Below are 23,737 nucleotides of genomic sequence, written 5' to 3'. Positions count from 1 at the left end.
CAAAACAGAGTCATCACTAGCTTGACAGTCCCTCAAATTAGTAAAGTGGTAACCAAGTGGCAAAACATCCATTGCCGTTAAGTTATGGTTGACTACTTGGTTTTGACAGTTTTTTCTTCATGGATGACCGCAGGGCAGGGAGGAAGCTAACGAAAGTACTTGCATGTTAATGGTAGGGCTGGTGTATGGCTTTAATTGATGAGTAGCAGTGAGGAGGGTGTCTCAGCAATGGGCAGATAGAGAGAGAGCGAGAGAGGGGGGGAGAGGGGTGATGGATTACTCTGACATCTGCTTCATTCACTTCCCAGCGCCGTCACCACAACAACACCATTGTGGCCCCCAAAAATGCTGTCCGGTCTCCCTGAGAAGCAGGCCTGCCCATTAGCGAAATGTTAACTATGCAAAATCCAGCTAACTTTTGGATGCTATTTAATTTGTTCCCTCTAAAGGCGAAAGGGATGGCAAAAAGAGAGGCTTTGCATTGTGAAGGATGATGTCAAGAGGAATTTCAATCCAAAAGTTAGAAAAGATCTTAGCATCACCCCTTGAATAATCACCACAAAACGCTCCTTTGAGAATCGGATGAAAACTCATCAATAGGCAGCAGCGTGAAAAGGCAGCTGGCCAAACAGCCTTGGTTAAAGTAACATCGACACCCAGTCACCATGAGCTGAATCACAATATTGTGTGGTTTTGAAAAACCTTTTGGATGTTACTCTCTTTGGCTCAGGCGCCTGATTCTTTTCCACATTCTGAATGGCATGACGTTGGAGAGCTTAACACTTGTAGATGGAGGAGACAAGAAGTGTTAGAAGAACAATTAAGGAGAGACAAATTCCACATCTAGAAGCCTCCGTTCATTACGCCTTCACAATGAAGCCATTTAGTTAACAGAAACTCTCTGTGAAAATCTTCGTCTCAGAGTTGCGTTTTCTTGTCTTCACGCCAACGAGTCTCCCCCCATTATGCTATCATGGCTGCTTACTTTCAGATGTTCAGGGATCAAAATATTACCTTCCAGCATCACTTCTATTTAATGCGTTCGTGCTGCAGTTGAGCAGTTAGCCACCTGCAATAAAGTGAACTAAACCGCCAGCCAGGTGTTCGGCATGATGGCAGAACATTGCCTATGCATCTCACCCTCAGTTTGACTGCTGTTCTTGACTTTAATATCATGCTGTCTGCCAGCAACTGTTAATGCCAAAAGGCTATCATTGAAAGGCTAATTAAGATTCCCGCAATGTTTTCCTATAAACTGCGCTGTTTCACTGCCAAACCATTCATCGTTTAACGTCAACGCCTGTCTAGCAGTGTGATGGTTGTGAACTGAGTCTTCCCCAGCTAACATGCGCTTTACGGGCCACTGTGGGCGCACCTGTGCACACCTGGAATTCAACAGAAGCCTTTGATTTATAGCTGCCAGCTCATCTATGTGAAGCTACTGCTGGAGCTTCGCCGGGACCAGGCCACAGAAGACTGGCAGTGTCCTCAAGAAATTTCCTGGCCTGGTAACTAAACCAACTTCAAATGTCATGATGACCGTTTGAACGTGACATTTAATCTGTAAGCCATGCATTTTAGGATAAGTGGGAAACATTGGTGACTTCATTGAATTCTCTAATTGTACTTTTGGGTGAGATGAGCTGTTAATTCAGTGTGGGTTACTATAGGTGGGTGTCATTCCTTTACTGGGCCTAAATAAACAACTGCCCACTTTTTACAAGATGGAACAAGTCTGAAAACTGCCATTGCACCCCCTAATCTATAGCCGTGTTTCCACCGAAATTACCCAGTACAATTTGTCTTTTTCTGTGCCAAAAATACTCCGTACGGGCTCTTCTCCCGGAAGGGCGCACATGATTAAATATAATAAAACTAAAGACTTTTCGGAGATATGAAGGATGCAATACTACTCTATAGGCACTCAAGATTGACATGAGATTGAATGAAACTGAGTGTTTTTTTATTTATTATTAAATCATGTTCCAGAACAATCATACATGTAGCACAGCAGGTATTGTTGAGGATGAACTTTCAAAGAACTTATGACATCAGTTTCATTCCTCAGATATCAACATAAATCAGACAACAAACAATGTGAATTGTTCTCTTAGAGCAGAGAGACACACTAAATGTTCCACTGGCACACTTGTAATTTGCCAGTGGTGTCCCTACATTTATGATTGTTTGAGTTCCAAGGATTGAACCCTGTAGCGCATTACAAACACCTGTTTAAGTGGAGTAAACTGCATGAAATTATTGATGGAATAATACATACAAAAATATTTTTTTTTAATACTCTGCTTGTCTTTCTAATCCATGCAATTACAATGAATGGAGACTGAAGTTTTGAGAAACAAATTATGCAATGTGATTACATGATAATATAAATACTTACAGTTGTTGAAAGGTGAAAACTATAGAGTAATGAATCTTAATTTCCATTTACTACTTGATCAGCAATAATGTCTTACGGATGACTTTCTGATATATAATGCTTGACCAAACAGCTTATCCTAAAGAGACTCTAATCCTGTTGATGTGGTTATCACAGACCTAGCACTATGCATTAGGATTCTTTTCTTTGTGCACACCACAAAACTGAGTATAGGAAACATCTACGGTTGCTCAACAGGTGCACAACCATACATTTCTATAGTAATTAGAAAACAAAAACAGTATTAAGGTGTCATATAGTCTTTCATCTCAAGAAGAGCTTGACAAAAGAACATATAGAAAAGTCTACTCAAATTATGTCTTGTATCGGAGCCTGAGGGACAAAGGCAACTTAGTATTTTGAAAAAGGATTAGCAGTCTTACTGCTCACTTCCTTTGAAGAGAACCACAAACATGTAGATCAAGATTGCTTCTCACAAATAATAACTTTATTTTACATATGTGTGCTGGAGTATCATGGTCCCTTTGTCATGTCACATGAGAGAAAAATGGCTACAATCTGTATATCTAACCTCCATGGACAACGTCATGAGCATGCAGAACAACATGTTGAGATGTTTGGTATAATAACAGAAGATTATAGTTGAGCCTGTGATCATGGAAAAAAGAAAATGATTTAAAAAAAATTAATAAATTTATTACGCAACAGTACTGGCTTGGACTGTATGTATATGCAAATTAGACATAACATCTAAGAACTGTATGATCTCTGCGTTGTTTCGTTTCTTTTCCAGATGTTTGATTCCATCGTAGCTTCCCTCTAACTTTACTCAGAGGTTCCCCTAGGGTACTAAAGGACGTACGCACATGCACATTCTCCAAAAACGGCACTTTACTTTTGTTAACAAACTAAAAGAATGAGGAATGGCATTTGTACAGTGGGGAGAACAAGTATTTGATACACTGACGATTTTGCAGGTTTGCCCACTTACAAAGCATGTAGAGGTCTGTAGTTTTTATCATAGGTACACTTCAACTGTGAGAGACGGAATGTAAAAAATACAGAAAATCACATTGTATGATTTTTAAGTAATTCATTTGCATTTTATTGCATGACATAAGTATTCGATCACCTACCAACCAGTAAGAATTCCGGCTCTCACAGACCTGTTAGTTTTTCTTTAAGAAGCCCTCCTGTTCTCCACTCATTATTAACTGCACCTGTTTGAACTCGTTACCTGCATAAAAGACACATGTCCACACACTCAATCAAACAGACTCCAACCTCTCCACAATGGCCAAGACCAGAGAGCTGTGTAAGGCATCAAGGATAAAATTGTAGACCTGCACAAGGCTGAGATGAGCTACAGGACAATAGGCAAGCAGCTTGGTGAGAAGGCAACAACTGTTGGCGCAATTATTAGAAAATGGAAAAAGTTCAAGATGACGGTCAATCTCCCTCGGTCTGGGGCAACTTACAAGATCTCACCTCGTTGGGCATCAATGATCATGAGGAAGGTGAGGGATCAGCCCAGAACTACACAGCAGGACCTGGTCAATGACCTGAAGAGAGCTGGGACCACAGTCTCAAAGAAAACCATTAGTAACACACTACGCCGTCATGGATCAAAATCCTGCAGCGCACGCAAGGTCCCCCTGCTCAAGCCAGCGCATGTCCAGGTCCGTCTGAAGTTGGCCAATGACCATCTGGATGTTCCAGAGGAGGAATGGGAGAAGGTCATGTGGTCTGATGAGACAAAAATAGAGCTTTTTGGTCTAAACTCCACTCGCTGTGTTTGGTGCAAGAAGAAGGATGAGTACAACCCCAAGAACACCATCCCAACCGTGAAGCATGGAGGTGGAAACATCATTCTTTGGGGATGCTTTTCTGCAAAGGGGACAGGACGACTGCACCGTATTAAGGGGACGATGGATGGGTCCATTTATCGCAAGATCTTGGCCAACAACCTCCTTTCCTCAGAAAGAGCATTGAAGATGGGTTGTGGCTGGGTCTTCCAGCATGACAACAACCCGAAACACACAGCCAGGGCAACTAAGGAGTGGCTCCGTAAGAAGCATCTCAAGGTCCAGGAGTGGCCTAGCCAGTCTCCAGACCTGAACCCAATAGAAAATCTTTGGAGGGAGCTGAAAGGAAACCTGGATCTGCAGAAGGTCTGTATGGAGGAGTGGGCCAAAATCCCTGCTGCAGTGTGTGCAAACCTGGTCAAGAACTACAGGAAATGTATGATCTCTGTAATTGCAAACAAAGGTTTCTGTACCAAATAAGTTCTGCTTTTTTTGATGCATCAAATACTTATGTCAAGCAATAAAATGCAAATTAATTACTTAAAAATCATACAATGTGATTTTCTTGATTTTTGTTTTAGATTCCGTCACTCACAGTTGAAGAGTACCTATGATAAATATTACAGACTTCTACATGCTTTGTAAGTGGGCAAACCTGCAAAATCGGCAGTGTATCAAATACTTGTTCTCCCCACTGTATGTATAAAGAAAGATATAGATTTAAAGGAACCCTTTAAAGGAATGTTCTAGGAACCTTACCAGGCTACATCCTTGACACCAGTGGCGATGTTCTGAGAATGTTCTGCGAACATCGAATTTCCAAATAAAATATGGTCCCCTAAACGTTCAGAGAACGTTGTTAATGTTTTGTGAAGGTCCACCAAATAACGTCCCCGAACCCTTTAAAGAACTCCACATCATGACCGTCTCAGAATATTCTGGGAATGTTAATAGGTGACGTCCTTGACACCAACAGGGACGTTTAGAGAACCTTCTGGGAACGTATCATTTCTAGCTGGGTTAGAAAACTCCATAATTTATGGTCAGTAGAGTAAGACATCATTAGAAACTGTAAAGGGTCTGTTTTTATTTGTGTACTCTCACAATAAAAAACAAAACATTATGGTTTTTGTGGTGCATAGATCGTCTCTTCTTCGTCTGTTCTTTTTCCTTTTGTGGCGGTTAGCAAACAGTGTTGCATTACTGCGTGCACCCCCTTTTTATTGAAGTGTGGACCGCCTGTTACTGTCTGTATTCATCGTCTGACTGTATGCATCGAACCAAGACAGTTCGGGACGAATGCATATACCATTACACCCCTAATAGATACCATCAGAAGGGTTCTAAAACTGAAGAGAAAAGGTGTTGAGGAATTGCCCAAACCTGTGAATGTGCCCAAGCATCAAAATTACAAGCATCTAGCACCAAAATTACAAGTTCTTAGAAACAACATAATCTCTTAATTGTGTGCGTGTGCGTGTTGGTCTGTGTTTATTTGGAGGTTGGGCTGGGTGGTAGAGGGGATTTGGACTTTCACTTAAGACACATTCCAATGGTTGTTAGTTTTGTTGCTGACAGTTGTAGCCGAATGAGGAGTACGACACAGGAGGTCCTGCGAGGCTTTACAATGAAGCTGATCTCTCATGTTGCCATAGGAAATACCATCAAACTGCTCTTAATTACAGATCTCGCTCTCTGCTGGCCTCTCCTCATCATGTGTGGCATGTGTCTAAAATTACACTCCATGTATAATGTCTTCCCAGACCTGTGCCAGCTTGTTACTCAACCCAATTTGTGGAATATAGAGGAACAATATTGGAGGGATATTGTAAAAAAGGCTCCCTTGTGGCCGCTAAGCATCAGACACTTTACTGTGACTCTCTCTCCCTCCTACTAGAAGACGCCTCGCTTCACCTGGACTATTAGCCAATCACAAGTGACTCAGGATCGCTGCACGCTGGTAGCATTCTGTCCGAGACTTTGCCAGTAGTTTAAACTAATCGCACGGACTTGCAACCCGCCTTGATACAACTGCTTTATTCTGTGTGCGTCTTTACAAGTAAGAATCAGTATTTGTTGATCTTTTACTGTCATTGCTAAGGATAGATTGGTAGTGTTTTGTCTGTTTAGTGTTGCTAACTGTAAGCTCAGGCTTTCCTGGCCGGTTAGTCCTCGTATCGTGATACTTCTTTCTATCAATGTATAGATTGCCACTCGAGCATTATTCTTTGGTTACACATTGTAGAATACCAGTTAAGCACCCTCTGCGCATAGTTTGCGGTGATATTCGCCTTCAATCTAGTTAATTGGTTATAGGGCACGCACCTCCCGCATGTACGCTGGTCGTCACGTGACACCTCTCTGAGCGGCCTGATGCAGTTATTTATATGACCAGCAGATGGAGCCATTGTATAGCGAATGGTTCATAATTACTCATTGTTATAGTTGTTGCTGCTTAGACCTACAGTACAGCCCTTTTAATGCTAGTTTTGGCCATGTTAAAATATAATTGTATTTATTTCTGCTACATTATTAGAATAGGAGGCAGTTAATACAAATAGAGGTTTGTTGCATGAGAACCATTCATTTGCATCCAACTAATTATGTTTGTTTTATTTCTTTATTTGTTCAGAACCACTCCTCACTGTACATATTCAGCCATGCAGTTGTCAATTCAATAAATACTTCCAATGAAGAAATCTTGCGTGATTCTGACCGATCACCCGCTGTGAGCTCTACTTAACGATCCTCACACTCTCTGAATCAAAGAAGCCAGTCCTCTTCTACAAAAGTGGTCCTTCGAGCCGGAGCCAGAGCCTGCAGCGGAGCAAGATGTCTACCACCTCGGATAAAGAGTCTAGTGCTCGATGCAGGAGGCAGCGGTCCCTCCCTAACTACTTGCAAGATTATGACTTATCTGATCTCCCGACCAGATCTCAAACCAAGAAGCCTTCTGAGTCACCGTCCAGAGAGCGGCTAGACGAAGAGGACCACAGTAGATCTGATTCACGCTCTGCAACCCCAGAAGGTCAGCTGCACCACAGCCCAGTGCGATGGTCAGTCACTGATAAAGGGGAATCTTCTGCAGATGAGTGGAGAAGGGAGTGCCGCTTACTAGAGCGAGAAAGGGAAGATCTTCTGGCATCAATGAAGGAATTAAAATTACAGAACGAACAGCTCAAAGCCAGAGCGGAGCCCAGCAAGTCCCGTTCAGAGCTACGTACTGTAGCTGCCAGAGATAGACTTTGCCGAGAAGGGCTGGATTATGGAGGTGCTTCAACCCAGTATAAATCAGTCTACTTCCGGGACAGGGAGACACCACCACAACGGTCCTCTGACAGGCGTCATGGCCACAGTAGAGAGACAAAGGACTACAGGGAATCAACCAGGTATGACTCTCCTTCACCTAAGCGCTCTCCCGATCCAATACGCACCAAGCACCAGGCCTCGCGACGAAGCGATGAGTCCAGAGAAGGGCGCTACAGTTCTCATTATAATTATGAGCAGTGCAGCCACCGCCGCTCACCTGAGCGCTACGCCAGCTACAGAGACTCTTGTTATTCCTCCAGAGAATACAGAGAACCATCATGCCGAGGTGACTACTCTCCTGCACACCGTTACAGCTACTCTCCAGACCAGCGTGAGAGACGTAGACCCCCTTCACCTCGGCACGAGCCCAGACGCCGACGCTCAGTGACTCCCCCTGGTGGACAGGAAAGAACCTACAGAGGGCCCACTCCTACAATCCCAAACTTCAACCGTCCTAACCCAAGAGACTTTGCAAGACTCCGTATTGCCCTAGACAATCTCCTTCCAAGGGATGCCACTGAACGTTTCAAGTTCCAGATATTAGTGGATCATCTGAAGCTGGAGGAAGCATTGTTGGTGGCAGATTCCTATAGCAATTCAGACTACCCCTTCACTGACACTATGGCAGCTTTAAACCAGCAGTACGGGCAACCACACCAACTCGCCCTTCAGCGTATTGCTGAATTGATGGACGGCCCCAACATTCAGAGTGGAGACATCAAGTCATTTAGGTTGTTCGCCCTGAACGTCAGATCACTGGTGAGCATGTTGGAGCAGCTCGGTTTAAAGGGGCAAGTTGAGCTGGACTGTGGTTCTCATGTCACCCGTCTACTGGGCAAGCTACCGCACGACCTGAGGTCCAGTTTCAGGCGCTACATCCACCCGCTCCGTATTCCTATCCCCACTCTTCTGGACCTGGCAGATTGGTTGGAATACGAGCTCCTGATCCAGGAGGATATAGCACAGTATCGCTTGAGAAAGGACACTGGATCTAAGCCCAAAGATATCAGGAGTACTGTCAAGTCGTCACCTAAGGCCTCAGTCCTCATGCTGGGGGCTGAACCTAAATCGATTAGGGAGTCGGCCAAATTCACCCCTCCAACCATTCTAGATGCAAAGAAGTTCTGCCCATTCTGTGAGAACTACAAGCACACTCTGAATAATTGCGCAAATTTCAAACTGCTCAGCGCCACCCAGAAACGTAACTGGATTCAGGACAACAACCGATGTTGGCGATGCGGCCGAGAACACAGATCAGCTGAATGTGATCTGAAGATGTGTTGTAAAACATGCAACAGCAGACACCTGCTTGCTCTGCACGATGTCAGCGAGAGAAGGCCTGACCAGGTGAAGTCTAGTGAAAGCAAACCTTTGTCCATACCAAGTGCAGACCAAGTGTTATACATTGGCAAGCCACCGCAGGGCCATCGTGTGCTTCTCAAGGTCAGTAAAGTTATCCTCCGCCATGGTGACCAAACTCTAGAGACATACGCTGTGCTAGACGACGGCTCCGAGCGCACCCTGCTCCTCCAACCGGCTGTCCAACAACTGGGACTTGAAGGCCAGCCCGAGGACTTGCCCCTGCGTACAGTTAGACAGGAGCTGCAGACGCTTCATGGGGCGGCTGTTTCATTTAGCATTTCTCCAGCCTGTTCTCCAGCCATGGTATACAACATCCAAGGAGCCTTTACCGCACCCAAGCTCGGGCTAGGCCAGCACACGTATCCCTTCAAAGCACTGCAGAGTAAATACAGACATTTGAAGAAACTTTCTATCCCTTCATTCAAGGACATTGTCCCACTACTGCTCATTGGCTCAGACCACCCTCATTTGGTGACTCCAGTTGAGCCAGTCATCTTTGGTCCCCCTGGTGCACCGGTTGCTGTCCGCACCCGTCTCGGATGGACGCTGCAAGGTCCAACCAATAATCTAAAGCAGTACCTAATCGAACAACGCTGTCTTTTCACCACCTTTGGGGCACCTCCGGCTGACATCTACCAGCATGTTGAGAGGCTGTGGCAGCTGGACGTCCTTCCATGGCGCAGCGAAAAGGCCAGTACGAGGTCACGGCAGGACAAGGAGGCCATTGAATGCTTGGATAAACAGACGGTGCGAGTACAGGTTAATGGTGTCCACCGCTATGCTACTCCTCTCCTCCGCGTGAAAAACTTTCCCCAGCTCTGCGCACCAAAGGAGGCAGTACTTCCTCAGCTTCGGAACACGGAAAGGCGGCTGGCGAAGAACCCTGAGATGGCCCAAGTTTATAACGCAGAGATCCAGAGACTTGAACAGGCTGGTTATGTGGCAAAACTACCCCCTGGCACAGAGAACACCTCAAGCAGCTGGTACATCCCTCACCACATTGTCGAGCACAATGGTAAGCACAGAGTGGTTTTTAATTGCTCTTTCCAGTACAGCGCCGCTGACTTGAACAAACTCCTGCTCCCTGGTCCTACCCTAGGTCCACCACTCCTTTCAGTTCTCCTGCGATTCAGAGAACATTGTGTGGCCTTCAGCAGTGACATACGGGGGATGTTTCACCAGGTCAGGCTCCTTCCAGAGGATGAGCCTCTCCTCCGCTTCCTCTGGAGGGAGCTCAAGCGTGATGAACAACCTACAGTCTACCAGTGGAAGGTGCTTCCCTTCGGCACTACCTGTAGCCCCTGCTGTGCTACATATGCCCTACAGAAACACGTCACCGACCATACTCAGCCAGCTGATGCAGTGAGAGACTCTGTGTTAAGACATTTCTACGTGGATAACTGTCTACAAAGCGTGCCTACAGTTGAAGATGCCAAGCCCATCATTGACAAGCTGCAGACTCTCCTTGCCGAGGGAGGCTTTGAGCTACGCCAGTGGGCCAGTACACATCCAGACACCATCCGTCACCTCCCTGCTGAGGCAAGATCAGCTAGTGCTGAAAAGTGGATCGCCCAAGGTCACCCAGGCCAAGAAGAATCAGCCCTGGGCCTGCAGTGGGACTGTCGAGAGGACACTCTGTCCTTCAAGTGTCGAGAGGCTTTAGCCACTGAAGAAGTCGTCACTATGCGCTCCATCTATAAAGTGGTGGCAAGCCAATATGACCCCCTTGGCTTTCTAGTACCTTACACCACCAGAGCCAAAGTTGTCATCCAACACCTGTGGGACAAAAAGCGGGACTGGGACGACCCTGCTCTGCCAGATCACCTGCTAGCTGCATGGAGAGAGTGGGAGAACGAGTTACCTCATCTACAGAGCATAGCACTTCCGAGGTGTTACACTGGCCATGAGTTGGACTCTCCCACCTGTGAACGTGAGATCCACGTGTTCTGTGATGCCTCAGAGCGAGCCTATGGCTCTGTGGCATACCTCCGAACCGAGAATCCTCATGGAGTCATCCAAGTAGCTTTCGTCACTGCAAGATCCAGAGTTGCTCCAAAAAGGCAGCAGTCAATCCCACGCCTGGAGTTATGCGCTGCTCTGACCGGAGCACAAATGGCTCAGATCCTCAAATCTGAACTCACACTGCACATCAAGCGGGTGGTGCTCTGGTCGGACTCTACCACCGTGCTCCAGTGGCTGCAGTCGGAGTCATGCCGATTCAAAGTGTTTGTTGGTACACGCGTGGCAGAGATCCAGGATCTCACTGAGGGCGATACATGGCGGTATGTGGATTCTGCGCAGAACCCTGCCGACGACATAACACGCGGCAAACCTCTCGACACATTGACACCAGACAGCCGCTGGGGGCAGGGCCCAACCTTCTTGTGTTGTGCCCCCGACAAATGGCCACAAAGTCCTCAGATCCAGAAAGAGGCAGAGCAGGGTGAAGAGCTCAAGAAACCTCATTTCTGCGGCCTCACCACTACCGCGCCAAGTCATCTCCCGGACGCTAAGCAGTTCTCGTCCTTCAGAGACCTCCTGACTGCCACAACAAAGACTCTACATGGGGCGGCCTCAGGCAACGTCACAAGCTACAGCCAAGCCCAGCTGGCTCTGCTACAACAGGTCCAACAAGACAGTTTTCCTATTGACTATGCCCAGCTGCAGTCAGGGAAACCAGTCGCCAAAAGCAGCAGACTTCTCAAGCTTGCACCAGAGTTCGACCACAGTGACAAGCTCATCCGTGTTGGTGGACGTCTGCGCCATAGTAATCAGCTGGAACCGGAAACTGTTCACCCGGTGGTGCTGGATGCCAAACACCCAGTCACGCAGCTGCTCATCCAAGAGTATGATTATCAGCTGCACCATTCAGGCCCAGAGAGGGTCTTCGCAGAGATGCGCCGCAAGTATTGGCTACCAGGAGGGCGAGAGGCTATCCGCCGCTTTCAGCGCAAGTGCCAAGAGTGTCAGAAATGGCGTGGAAAGCCACAAATCCCTAAAATGGCAGACCTGCCTCCATCCAGAGTCCGACTTTTCAAGCCAGCATTTTACTCAGCAGGAGTAGACTGCTTCGGGCCATACTCGGTGGCGATTGGAAGGAGGAGTGAAAAGCGCTGGGGAATAATCTTTAAATGCATGACCACTAGAGCCGTGCATATCGACCTGCTCTCCAGTTTGAATACCGACTCATTCCTCATGGCCCTGAGACGGTTCATCGCCCGCAGAGGAAAGCTGTTCGAGCTGATTTCAGACCAGGGGACTAACTTCAGAGGTGGTGATCGAGAACTCCGGGAAGCATTCGCTGACCTTGCTCCAGACATCAAAGCTCAACTCGCCTCTCAGCAAATCGACTGGAAGTTTAATCCACCTAACGCCCCCCACTTTGGCGGCTGCTGGGAGCGCGAGATACGCTCAGTAAAACAAGCCCTGCAAGTAACCCTTGGATCCCAGCTTGTTACAGATGAAGTGTTGAGAACCCTACTAGTTGAGATTGAAGGGATTCTCAACTCCAAACCATTAGGTTACACATCTGCGGACGTTGCCGACCCTGATCCAATAACTCCCAACTCACTGCTCATTGGGCGGCCAGATGCCTCTCTCCCGCAGGTGGTGTATCCTGACTCCGAGCTCCTGAGCAGTAGGCGTTGGCGCCATAGCCAGCTGTTGGCTGACCACTTCTGGAAACATTTTATCCGTTTCTATCTGCCCAGCCTCCAGGCCCGACAGAAGTGGAATGCTGAAAACCCAGACCTGCACATCGGCAAGACGGTCCTCATCATTGACCCTCAGCTCCCTCGCTCACTGTGGCCAGTGGGTACAGTGACCAGCGTCTTCCCCGGCCTCGACGGTAAAGTACGATCTGCTGAAGTGAAGGTGGGAGACCGGGCATACACCCGCCCTGTGGCTCGACTCATCCAGCTTCCAGAGTTGTCAGACTGACCACTACCGGACGAGTGGGCGCCTTTTCTTCTTCTGCAGATTCCCTTCAGTAATCTGGGGGCGGCTGTAAAAAAGGCTCCCTTGTGGCCGCTAAGCATCAGACACTTTACTGTGACTCTCTCTCCCTCCTACTAGAAGACGCCTCGCTTCACCTGGACTATTAGCCAATCACAAGTGACTCAGGATCGCTGCACGCTGGTAGCATTCTGTCCGAGACTTTGCCAGTAGTTTAAACTAATCGCACGGACTTGCAACCCGCCTTGATACAACTGCTTTATTCTGTGTGCGTCTTTACAAGTAAGAATCAGTATTTGTTGATCTTTTACTGTCATTGCTAAGGATAGATTGGTAGTGTTTTGTCTGTTTAGTGTTGCTAACTGTAAGCTCAGGCTTTCCTGGCCGGTTAGTCCTCGTATCGTGATACTTCTTTCTATCAATGTATAGATTGCCACTCGAGCATTATTCTTTGGTTACACATTGTAGAATACCAGTTAAGCACCCTCTGCGCATAGTTTGCGGTGATATTCGCCTTCAATCTAGTTAATTGGTTATAGGGCACGCACCTCCCGCATGTACGCTGGTCGTCACGTGACACCTCTCTGAGCGGCCTGATGCAGTTATTTATATGACCAGCAGATGGAGCCATTGTATAGCGAATGGTTCATAATTACTCATTGTTATAGTTGTTGCTGCTTAGACCTACAGTACAGCCCTTTTAATGCTAGTTTTGGCCATGTTAAAATATAATTGTATTTATTTCTGCTACATTATTAGAATAGGAGGCAGTTAATACAAATAGAGGTTTGTTGCATGAGAACCATTCATTTGCATCCAACTAATTATGTTTGTTTTATTTCTTTATTTGTTCAGAACCACTCCTCACTGTACATATTCAGCCATGCAGTTGTCAATTCAATAAATACTTCCAATGAAGAAATCTTGCGTGATTCTGACCGATCACCCGCTGTGAGCTCTACTTAACGATCCTCACACTCTCTGAATCAAAGAAGCCAGTCCTCTTCTACAGATATTTAAAGCGCAAAGCCCAGGTGGAGGTGGGTGTTTGTACATTAAAAGACTGAAGTGCGCTTCTTCGCTTCATCCCTTTAGATGTGTAAAGAATGTGTTAATGACTCCAGTCAAAGACGACCTGAGCACTGGAGGCCAAACAAATGGGAAGGCTGTGAATACATCAGCACAGGAGCAGTTCTAACTTAATGCGGTGAAAACTGTAATTTTCAGAGAAAGGAACAGAAATAATAGCAGGATTATGGCGGTAAAGCAGCCATGTCCGTGGCCTAAAGCACAGGGATAAATGTACATTTGCTCTTTCCGTGCCTCAAGTTCTAAACAGAGGAGGATGTTGGTTACTTTTATTAGGGTTTCTGTGAATCCCTTTCATCTACATGTTTGTATGATCTGAAAGTGTTTTACTGCTACTTTTGGTATACGAAATGAATAGATAAATGGGGGGTTGTGATGCTTTCCTATTTTAATATTTGGAAATGGGATTTGAGATAAATAAGGTATTATCAAAGTCACACTAGTTGTTCTGTAAACATTTATAAGTCCAAATAAGTATTACAATAATATTGCTAGTGTCAGTGAATGCATGTGTGAGAAAAAGAATGTGTGTTGGGGTGGGGGGCTGGGTATTCATATAGCAAAATGAAGCATGAAAGATGGTTTAGGGTGACAGCTTTGCATTACTGGTCAAATATGCCATCACAGCATTAGATTTATTAATTCACTCTTTTTCATCACCTCTACAAGAGCACAGTTAGTGAAAGGAATGTAGTCGATCATCTCTGATGGTCTCCCTGAAAGAAGAAATAAAAACATTAGCACTGTAGTGACAGAGCAAACCATGGCAAGCCTGTATTTTGAACTGCTTGATGACAGATAAACTCTGCATCACTTAAATTAAAACAATTGAGTCAGCCGCAAAAGGTTTTCAGTGACAAAAGAGAAATCACTTCATTATTCACCTAATACACTACTGTACTTCAGGTTTTTGTGGATGCTTGCTTGTAAGATACAAAAAGTACCCATTACTGAGTAACATTTCTTGGCTTATTCAAAATCGTACTGTACATGATTCTTGTTTTACAAACAGTATTCATGACAGAAAATATACACCTAAAGATCATCATTTTATAGCATACTTTGAGATGAGAAGCCCCAAAGCCAAAAGCTTAATTGTTCCTCTTATAACAAATTTGTGCAATAATTGCAATTTAAGAATCACCCACAGTTCACCCTAGTTCAAGGCCAAGTGTTTGATTTCAACGCCAAAGGCACCAGACCCGAGTCCTGTATGATAAGTACAGCAAGCCAAGACTTTCTGGGCCCAGAGGGCTTCAAGGGACTTTTGCTGCCCTCCTTTTGGTTCACCCCCCACTCCCCAGCACCACCACACCCCAGAGATTTAAGAGAGCTCAAGAAACATGAGCAACGTTTTCCTCTTTGAGTTATGTGACCTACCTGGCTCTGGGGCTTACCTGTTCAATATGTCTGAACACCGACTAGTCATATTTCATAGTACAGTAATGACTCTGGTTATACTAGACTTTGGTGACTAAAGGGTCTCGATATTGTGCATTCTATTACTGTATAACTTAAGTTATAAAATGTATGGATGAAAATTCAATAATGATGTTTTCCAAAAGAACGTCTCTACCTTTAATCCCTTAAGATGCTTATGATTGCAGTGTTTGCTCACTAAGACAAAGAGAACCTCGGAGCGAGGCTTATTGAGACCTTAACGCATCATCAACTCAGACTGGCTTGAAATGTGTCTCATCATGCATGTCTACTGAGAAACAAGAACAAGTACACATGACAAATTCCAACGTTGCATAATACTTCTGTGACTCTTCAAACTGTTTGGATGTTCTTTCCATTAGTGGAAGAATTTTTTTCTCCTTCGTTTTTCCAAGTAAGCTGCCATTTTATGTAGGACACTTGGATCATTTATTGATTGTCAAATAGGATTCTGGATCAGTGATAACAACCACTGCCTTCCATCTACCAGTTCAATACAAGGTCACCTTTATGACACTGCAAAGCGAGGTGAATAGCATAATGACTCTGACTACGTGGCTTAGTAATTTCAACTGGCAACACCAGCTGAGTACTGTTTCACTGAAGCTCCTTCCAGAAAACAAGTTTGAACAAGCAACAAGATGCAGATTCTTCAGGGAAAAGAGTTTGGCTCAACTGCATGCCAAGAGAGACTTCAAGGAGTGGCAACATTTTGCGTTCATACTATCACAGCCACACACAAGAATACAGACAGAATATATGTAATGTATAGCACAAGGTCTCCAACATTGTTTGGTGGATATCAGGTAAATGAGCGGCTCTTTCAAGAAACAACAATACTGGCAAGCTGAATTTCTGGCATAGGTGACACACTTGGCAATGACCTTTCAACTTGTCTGTGTGTCTGATATTCTGACAACTTTGGCACAGAAAGAAAGCGAGTGTAAGGGATCAGACCCAGTTTTGAAGTGCTATAATACAATTACAGTTGCTCAGGTTGCACAGGCACAACTGTGTAGCTTGAGATACTGTGACACGATGAATGGGCTGATTTTATTCCAAAATCAAGTAGCTAATTTGAACCTTTTTAACTTTGCAGTATTATTATACTACAATGTTATATTTTCTCATATTTATTTGCTCAACTGAATCTAAAACACAATTGTTTTCCGCCATGTGCTATACAGTATGCATAACTGTTGCCATGCCATTAACAGAATCTTCCGTTTTCCATTTATGAGATGCTTCCCCACCATTGATGGAATTTTCGGGCTTCCTGTGTTTTCACTGTTATACGGTAAGGGGCGCTATTACGCATCTTCTTAAAGTACAGAATCTCAAAACACATGCAAAAAAGGAACAAAAACAAGTAATAAAAGCATTGCTTATGCACGTTGTAGTCTTTGAAAAAAATGCATATTTTAGTTCAAAATGTTACTTATGAAACTTGTACACACCGGGACGAATATCGTGCGTGCTTATCGTCAGCGTTTTTCGGCGCGTCTTGAGTGTTCACACCCAAGCGATTTTCACTGGCGATGCGAAAACCATTCACATACTTTTTGCTAACTGACAAGCAGCATTAGCAGCTCATCTTCTTCTTTGTATACTTACTACTTCTTCGTCGTATCAATGTGTGCTCGGCAAGACCGTTTTGTGCTTGAGCGCCACCAAGTCGTGTTTTACTGTCACTTCAGCAGCTCCAGACACGTGAACAAAAGCGCTGATCTCATTGGTCGGCCAATTTTTAACGCGCCGCGTCAAAATAAAAAAACGAACCCGTGCCGTTTTCTTTAAAATGACGCGGTGTGCACACTCACATTGGCGTCCTTTGTTTAGTCACAAGCTCAATCGCTTATCGGCGATAAACGCTCGTGAAAATCATCCCAGTGTGAACAGGCCTTTAGACTGCATGAAGCTTAAAAAAAAATGTTTTTGGGGGGGTTAAAAAAAGAGCCGCTGATCTTTCTTTCGATATATTGCATGTACAGTTGTTCATACAACAAAATATTCTGGGGGCCATGAAAATTTTGTTAAAATTATCAAAAATGCTGGTGGTGGCTGGCAACTTTAAATTTAAAAAAAAAAGTTGGGGGAGACAGAGTTAAACAGCCCCCCCCCCAAAAAAAGTAACTCATCTCCACCTCTTAATCTTGATCAGTCTGAAAGGATTTCTTAAAAAGATATGTTGTGTACCTCATGAAATCATTGTGATGGCCCTGGCCTGGTAGATATGTGCACCTGGCAATGGAGCTAGTTTAAGCAAACAGATGTGGGAAGCAAGTTCATATTTCTGAGGCAAAGGAAAATAAGACTGTTTCCCTCTACCCCTATTCCAAGTGGCGCATTCCCTTTTCCCAGGGTTGCCTCATGTTGCTTGTTGCTGTCCCCCACTATCATTGTTTGGACAGCTTGAAGCTTCTTCAAGAATGGAAAGTTGATATTTGGACTTAAAACGTTCAAACTGATCATTTGCTGGAACAGTCAAATATCCACTTGGAGGAGGCCTGGATTTGTATTCGTGCTTCAAATATCAAACTAAATCTATAAAATAAAGTAATGTCAAATTACAATTTGTAATTATTTTTCTATGTAAACGTCTTGACTGCTGCATCACATCTTACTTTTTTTGTTAGCATCTCACGCCACAAGTGCTGCATTTTTAAGATGCTGTCAAATTCGTAAAATTATCCCGAGATGTGCCTGTATTCTCCTCCATTCTGCTGTTTATGAAGGCAAGAATCTGTTCTGTGTGAACGCCTCGTATAATGTTACGATTTTCCTCGTCAGTTCTGCATGCTCAGGTTAGTTGAATAACGAAGCTTCATGAAGCTCCACTGGCTGCCTCCACAGTTCAGCGCTGGGTCAGAGGAGACTGTGTACATGTCCTTCTCTCTTCAGAAAAACACAGCTGGGCAGCCTGTGTTGATGTCAGATGAAGACACAAGGAGAGAGATGTTAATTAAATAACTCTTCCTGCACTGGCTGACCATTGTGGAATTAAATGGTGGGGGGAGATGACATTCTACTCACCATTTCTGACAAAGAGCATCAAGCGGAACCAAATGTGGTTGTATCAAATAATGTATCTTCAGGTTAAAATACATTAGTTTGTCCTGTTACGGTAATCTTAACATAAAGAGTGGAATCTGATAAAAAAAAAAATTGTAACTAGAGCGAAGAAGGATATCCAGCAGTTTCCCCCTCACGATTGTAGTGAGCATCTCTGTTCAGACCACATCAACAAGAGAACTCAGTAGCAGCCAGTACAGACCTGTTCCACAGAGATACACCTTCATCTTATGTCATGTAAGTGTAACACTGTGCTGGAATGTCTGCTGGGGTCCTGGGGGCCACTCTCCCATTCAGCAAACAATCACTGCCAGCTAATAAAGGAGGTATTTGTGTGATATGTCAGCGGTTTGTGTGAGGCTTAGATGGAATGAGATGGTGTGGGGAGATAGCATTCACAGCCTCTCCAGGAGGGGAAACATATACTATTATTACCAGAAGCCATTGTCACAGCGAGCTCTTTGAAATAAAATGTGGCATGGCACTGTCAGCCGATACTTGTGCGATCAAAACCCACAATAATTTGCAGCTCCTCAGGAACATTGATCTCCAGTTACTGGAGGAACGGCTACAAAACTGTTAGCTATTCACAGTGACCCTGTTTGTAAGGTAACTTTTTGGGGACCTATAGATTGATACTAGCAGTGAGTAAATTATTCTTATAATCATTTTAAATTATAAAAAATTATAATAAGAATAGTATTTTTATCATGAATAGCATTAATTAATTACAAAATGATAATTTCCTTGGTAAAAGGCTAGACAATCATAGTAAAAGTAATGTATATACAGAAGTCTTAAAAGTACAGTGACAGAACAGCTTGTTTAATGTCAAGTCGTCGCTTTCATTTATATAGTGCTTTTTACAATACAGATTGTTTCAAAGCAGCTTTAGAGTGATAATAGGAAATTAATGCAAAAAGAAAGACATTTTCCAGCTTAAGTAAGTTTTTGATTGATTAATTTCCGTAGTAAAAATCATTAGTTATTAACTGAAAACAATGTTTTCAACCGAAAACAGTACACTTTTAATGCATTCTGTCCGGTCATTTACACAACAACAGCGTTTTGGTGGCCTGAGAATGCAAACTTTGCAATAGCTTTCAAAGTGCAAGTTTTTAACACGAGTTTTGAAAACAATGTCATCTCCATGTAAACTTCAAAAACGTGAATCTGTGAAAACAGTGACAGCATGCACATGCGTATTATGTGTTTAGTCTATAGGCATGCGCGTTTGAATGCATATGTGCGCGGGCACGTAGCCTTTCTTTACAAAGTGACATTGCCAATTACTTGTCTTGCATGCATAATACAGCGTTTTTAGTCGTTCCCGTGGATCCGTGTGAACTTTTTCATTTCTACAAAGAAAAATGCTTGTTGTGAAAAAAAAGGGTTGTTGTGTCGATGAGGCCTTCACAAGGGAAAAACCTCGGGATTAAACAGAGAGACTAATATTAGCGTAGATGCCAGTGGTGGCTGGTGCTAAATTTTTTTTGGGGGGGTGCAAACAAACAGAATTAGTAATGGTTAATTAACCATTTAACAAGTGATATAATAATGTATCATTACTGCTTAGCTAAAACATGTAAGTATTTTCTACAATTTTCTATTTTAATAAAAAAAAAATTTAAATTTCACATCCTGCCCAATAATGTCCTACAAACAATGTTCATATTGAATGCTATGCAAACAAACAGTGGATGTAATGTGTAGGCTATGCTATATTTAATCGGCCTATGTGCAAAAAAGGGGTTACATCACATTGCATTCTAATATTGTAACATTACAATCTAAAAACGAAATAATGCTTTTTAAAGCAGAACTTAAATTCACTAAACTAAAAAAAGCACAGACTAATTATTAGGCTATTTTGATTACCCTACAATAGTTACAGTTACTTGTAGGTTTGAAATTCTACATATGGCACATTTATGTTAACCACCAACAACAAATATTTTAGCAAAATGTATATTTTAGTCAGAATTATTGTGCTACATCTGTTTGGCGTGCATTCACAAGGCTGCGCTCGTTCACGAAAGTTCCACAAAATATTTGCTAGATTTTCTAACATATATAGATGGAGAATATGTCAAATTAAATTTCACTTCTGTTTAAATATTATAAACAGAGGTATGTTTGTTCCCACCAATTGCTGCACAAGTTAAGGTTATGCATGATGATGAAAGCACTTTAGAGCTAGCCCTCCCGGAACCCATAGAAAATGCATTGTATGGAGGTCTATGAGAACAGGGCGATTCCTGGCCAGAGTGAAATCGCCTGACGCTGATTGGACTACACTTACCTAAAGGATTATTAGGAACACCTGTTAAATTTCTCATTAATGCAATTATCTAATCAACCAATCACATGGCAGTTGCTTCAATGCATTTAGGGGTGTGGTCCTGGTCAAGACAATCTCCTGAACTCCAAACCGAGGTATGCAGCAAAGCAATTGTGAAGCCACAACACGCACAACCTTGAGGCGGATGGGCTACAACAGCAGAAGACCCCACCGGGTACCACTCATCTCCACTACAAATAGGAAAAAGAGGCTACAATTTGCACGAGCTCACCAAAATTGGACAGTTGAAGACTGGTGGTGTAATGGTGTGGGGGATGTTTTCTTGGGACACTTTAGGCCCCTTAGTGCCAATTGGGCATCGTTTAAATGCCACGGCCTACCTGAGCATTGTTTCTGACCATGTCCATCCCTTTATGACCACCATGTACCCATCCTCTGATGGCTACTTCCAGCAGGATAATGCACCATGTCACAAAGCTCGAATCATTTCAAATTGGTTTCTTGAACATGACAATGAGTTCACTGAACTAAAATGGCCCCCACAGTCACCAGATCTCAACCCAATACCGCATCTTTGGGATGTGGTGGAACGGGAGCTTCGTGCCCTGGATGTGCATCCCACAAATCTCCATCAATTGCAAGATGCTATGCTATCAATATGGGCCAACATTTCTAAAGAATGCTTTCAGCACCAGTTCTGAAGGTGAAAGGGGGTCAAACACAGTATTAGTATGGTGTTCCTAATAATCCTTTAGGTGAGTGTATATATCCTGAGGCAGATCAAACAGTCTACAACAGTGACAGCTAGTGTAACTCTGTGGTTGAATGTGATTGAAAAAATCCATTCCTTTCACGATTTGGTAGTGAAGAAACCACCCCTGGTAGATGCCATTCTTCTTATGATGTAATGAGTACACCAGGTGTTATCAGAAGTGTTCCCGGTTCCAGCTGAACTAATTTATGCAGCCTTACAGTCATTCAATTATAGAAATGGATAAAGTGTTATGTGAATGCCATAATGTAAGTGTCATTATATAGGTGCCAGAAAGAGTATGGAAAATGGTCATGTACTGTAATGGTCTAATATAAGTGGATTTATGAAACACCTGCTGCTGTTATTTTATGAACATAACTTTAGTGGGACAAACATCTAATTAAGAGAAAAAAATGCTTACCTCTGTATGTCTGTCACAAGACTTTGGGCTAGTCTATGCATGATTAAGAACACTATTTGTTAAAAACATAGACACACATAAGCTGTTTTACTTTCATTTTCCAGTAGTGTATCCTGAAGCTATAGACTTATTAAAGCCATTTATCATCCCAACCACCCAGAGATGGTAAGGGTGTTGGTGGCAGTAGGACTGCCCTAAAATATGATCTGGTTTAAACAATCAGTTTTATTCCGCAAGTCACCAGCACTGACTTTTGTTTTGATTACTGTCTGATTAATTATCTTTACCACATGAAGTGCTGTGACAACCGGTTATGCTATACAATTGTTCTGAGTCAATGTAAAAACAAAGAACCTCATCTTTAAAGAACTTAACCACCAACTGGTTTAGAAAAGGCATTGTGGTTTACCTTTAAAACTTCACAAACCTGCTTTGTGCAAAGAGATTTTAAAATGACAAAAAATATTTTAGAGCAAATTAATTTGTTAAGTAATTTTAAGTGTTTCTATGTTATATATATTTTTGGTTTGGTTTTATCATTTTTGTAAATTTAATCTGGAAAAACTGAAAAACTGAACAGTTTCAGTACTAGCAAATGAAAAGTACCAGAATTCCGACAAAAATAGAGAAAGTGCATGTAATATGGTACACTGCACCCTTTTAATAACTTGGAGAAGTCTGTCTCCAAGAGCACAATGTGTGTTCCAAAAGGGACATGGTGTTATTTGTCTGACCAATTCAACTATTGAACGTTCACATCTGCAACTCAAAAAAAGTGTAAATGAACTCATGATCTCATCACTCTGCTGATCCAATTACGCCTTTTGGCAGACGTATCTACATATTTCCAAATTAAGAAATGCTTTGCTTGGTAACTATTGTACAGCTACCCTTTATTGTTTGTATGTGTGTCTATGTATGTATGTATGTCTAAAAATGTCATGTTTATGAACAAATTTCCTGAACTATCTCATAATTAGAAAATAATTGGTCTATTGTCCTATGGAGTGAGTGATCCACTCCAAAACACTGATATGTCAATGGCCACTTTGAGTTCATTATCTTCCCAAAAGCAACATTAAAGTAAACAATAATATGAGACATCATGTCCCAACACCATCAAGAAGCTGAACAGCAGAGCTGTGTCTCTCCATTGAATGTCTATCTGTGTGTTTCTGTTGGGTTAGGCCCCTTTAAATGCATGCATCCCAGCTTAAAGGAGGCAATAATTTTCTTGGTAACCGTGATAAAGCTGCCTGTCACATTTTTGTCCCTAACTACAACAGCTCCCATTCAGGCCTGCGTCAAGCATCTCCAAGAGTGCCACACAGTCACCTCTTTCCGGCCCTCTCTGCATTCAAATGTGATCAAATCAAAAGGTGACTTTCCCTCACAGCTGGGCGGAAAAGCGGATTAGGTCAAAGCGACAGAGTTCCCCCTGAATCCTGACACTGAGACGGGTGAGAAGAGGCGTGTGAGAGTGTGTGTCTGTATGGGAGAGAGAGAGTGAGTCAGAGAAAGAAAAAGAGAAGAAACGTGTTTGCAGCCAAACAGCGGAGCTTGCTGTGTCTGTCAGACTCCCATCGTTCCCAATGGCAGGCGGCCAGTGATGGTGACCTGTTGTCTAAAGGCTCGTTGTCAGTGCAGAATCTATAATGAAGTTGATTCTATTTATCCAACCGCTATATTCACCCGAGCTCTTTTTCACAGTACACATCCCGATTTAAACGTTCTAAATATCACTTGAACTTTGTACATAAACTAATTATAAGGACTGCACCGAACACCAGAATTGATCTTGGTTTTCTTTAAACCATGTAGTTGAAAGTAA

The sequence above is a fragment of the Gobio gobio genome (genome assembly GCF_949357685.1).
Source record: "Gobio gobio genome assembly, chromosome: 19".
Lineage (NCBI taxonomy): Eukaryota > Metazoa > Chordata > Actinopteri > Cypriniformes > Gobionidae > Gobio > Gobio gobio.
The sequence above is the reverse complement of the archived record's forward strand: the minus strand, read 5'-3'. Positions refer to the sequence as shown.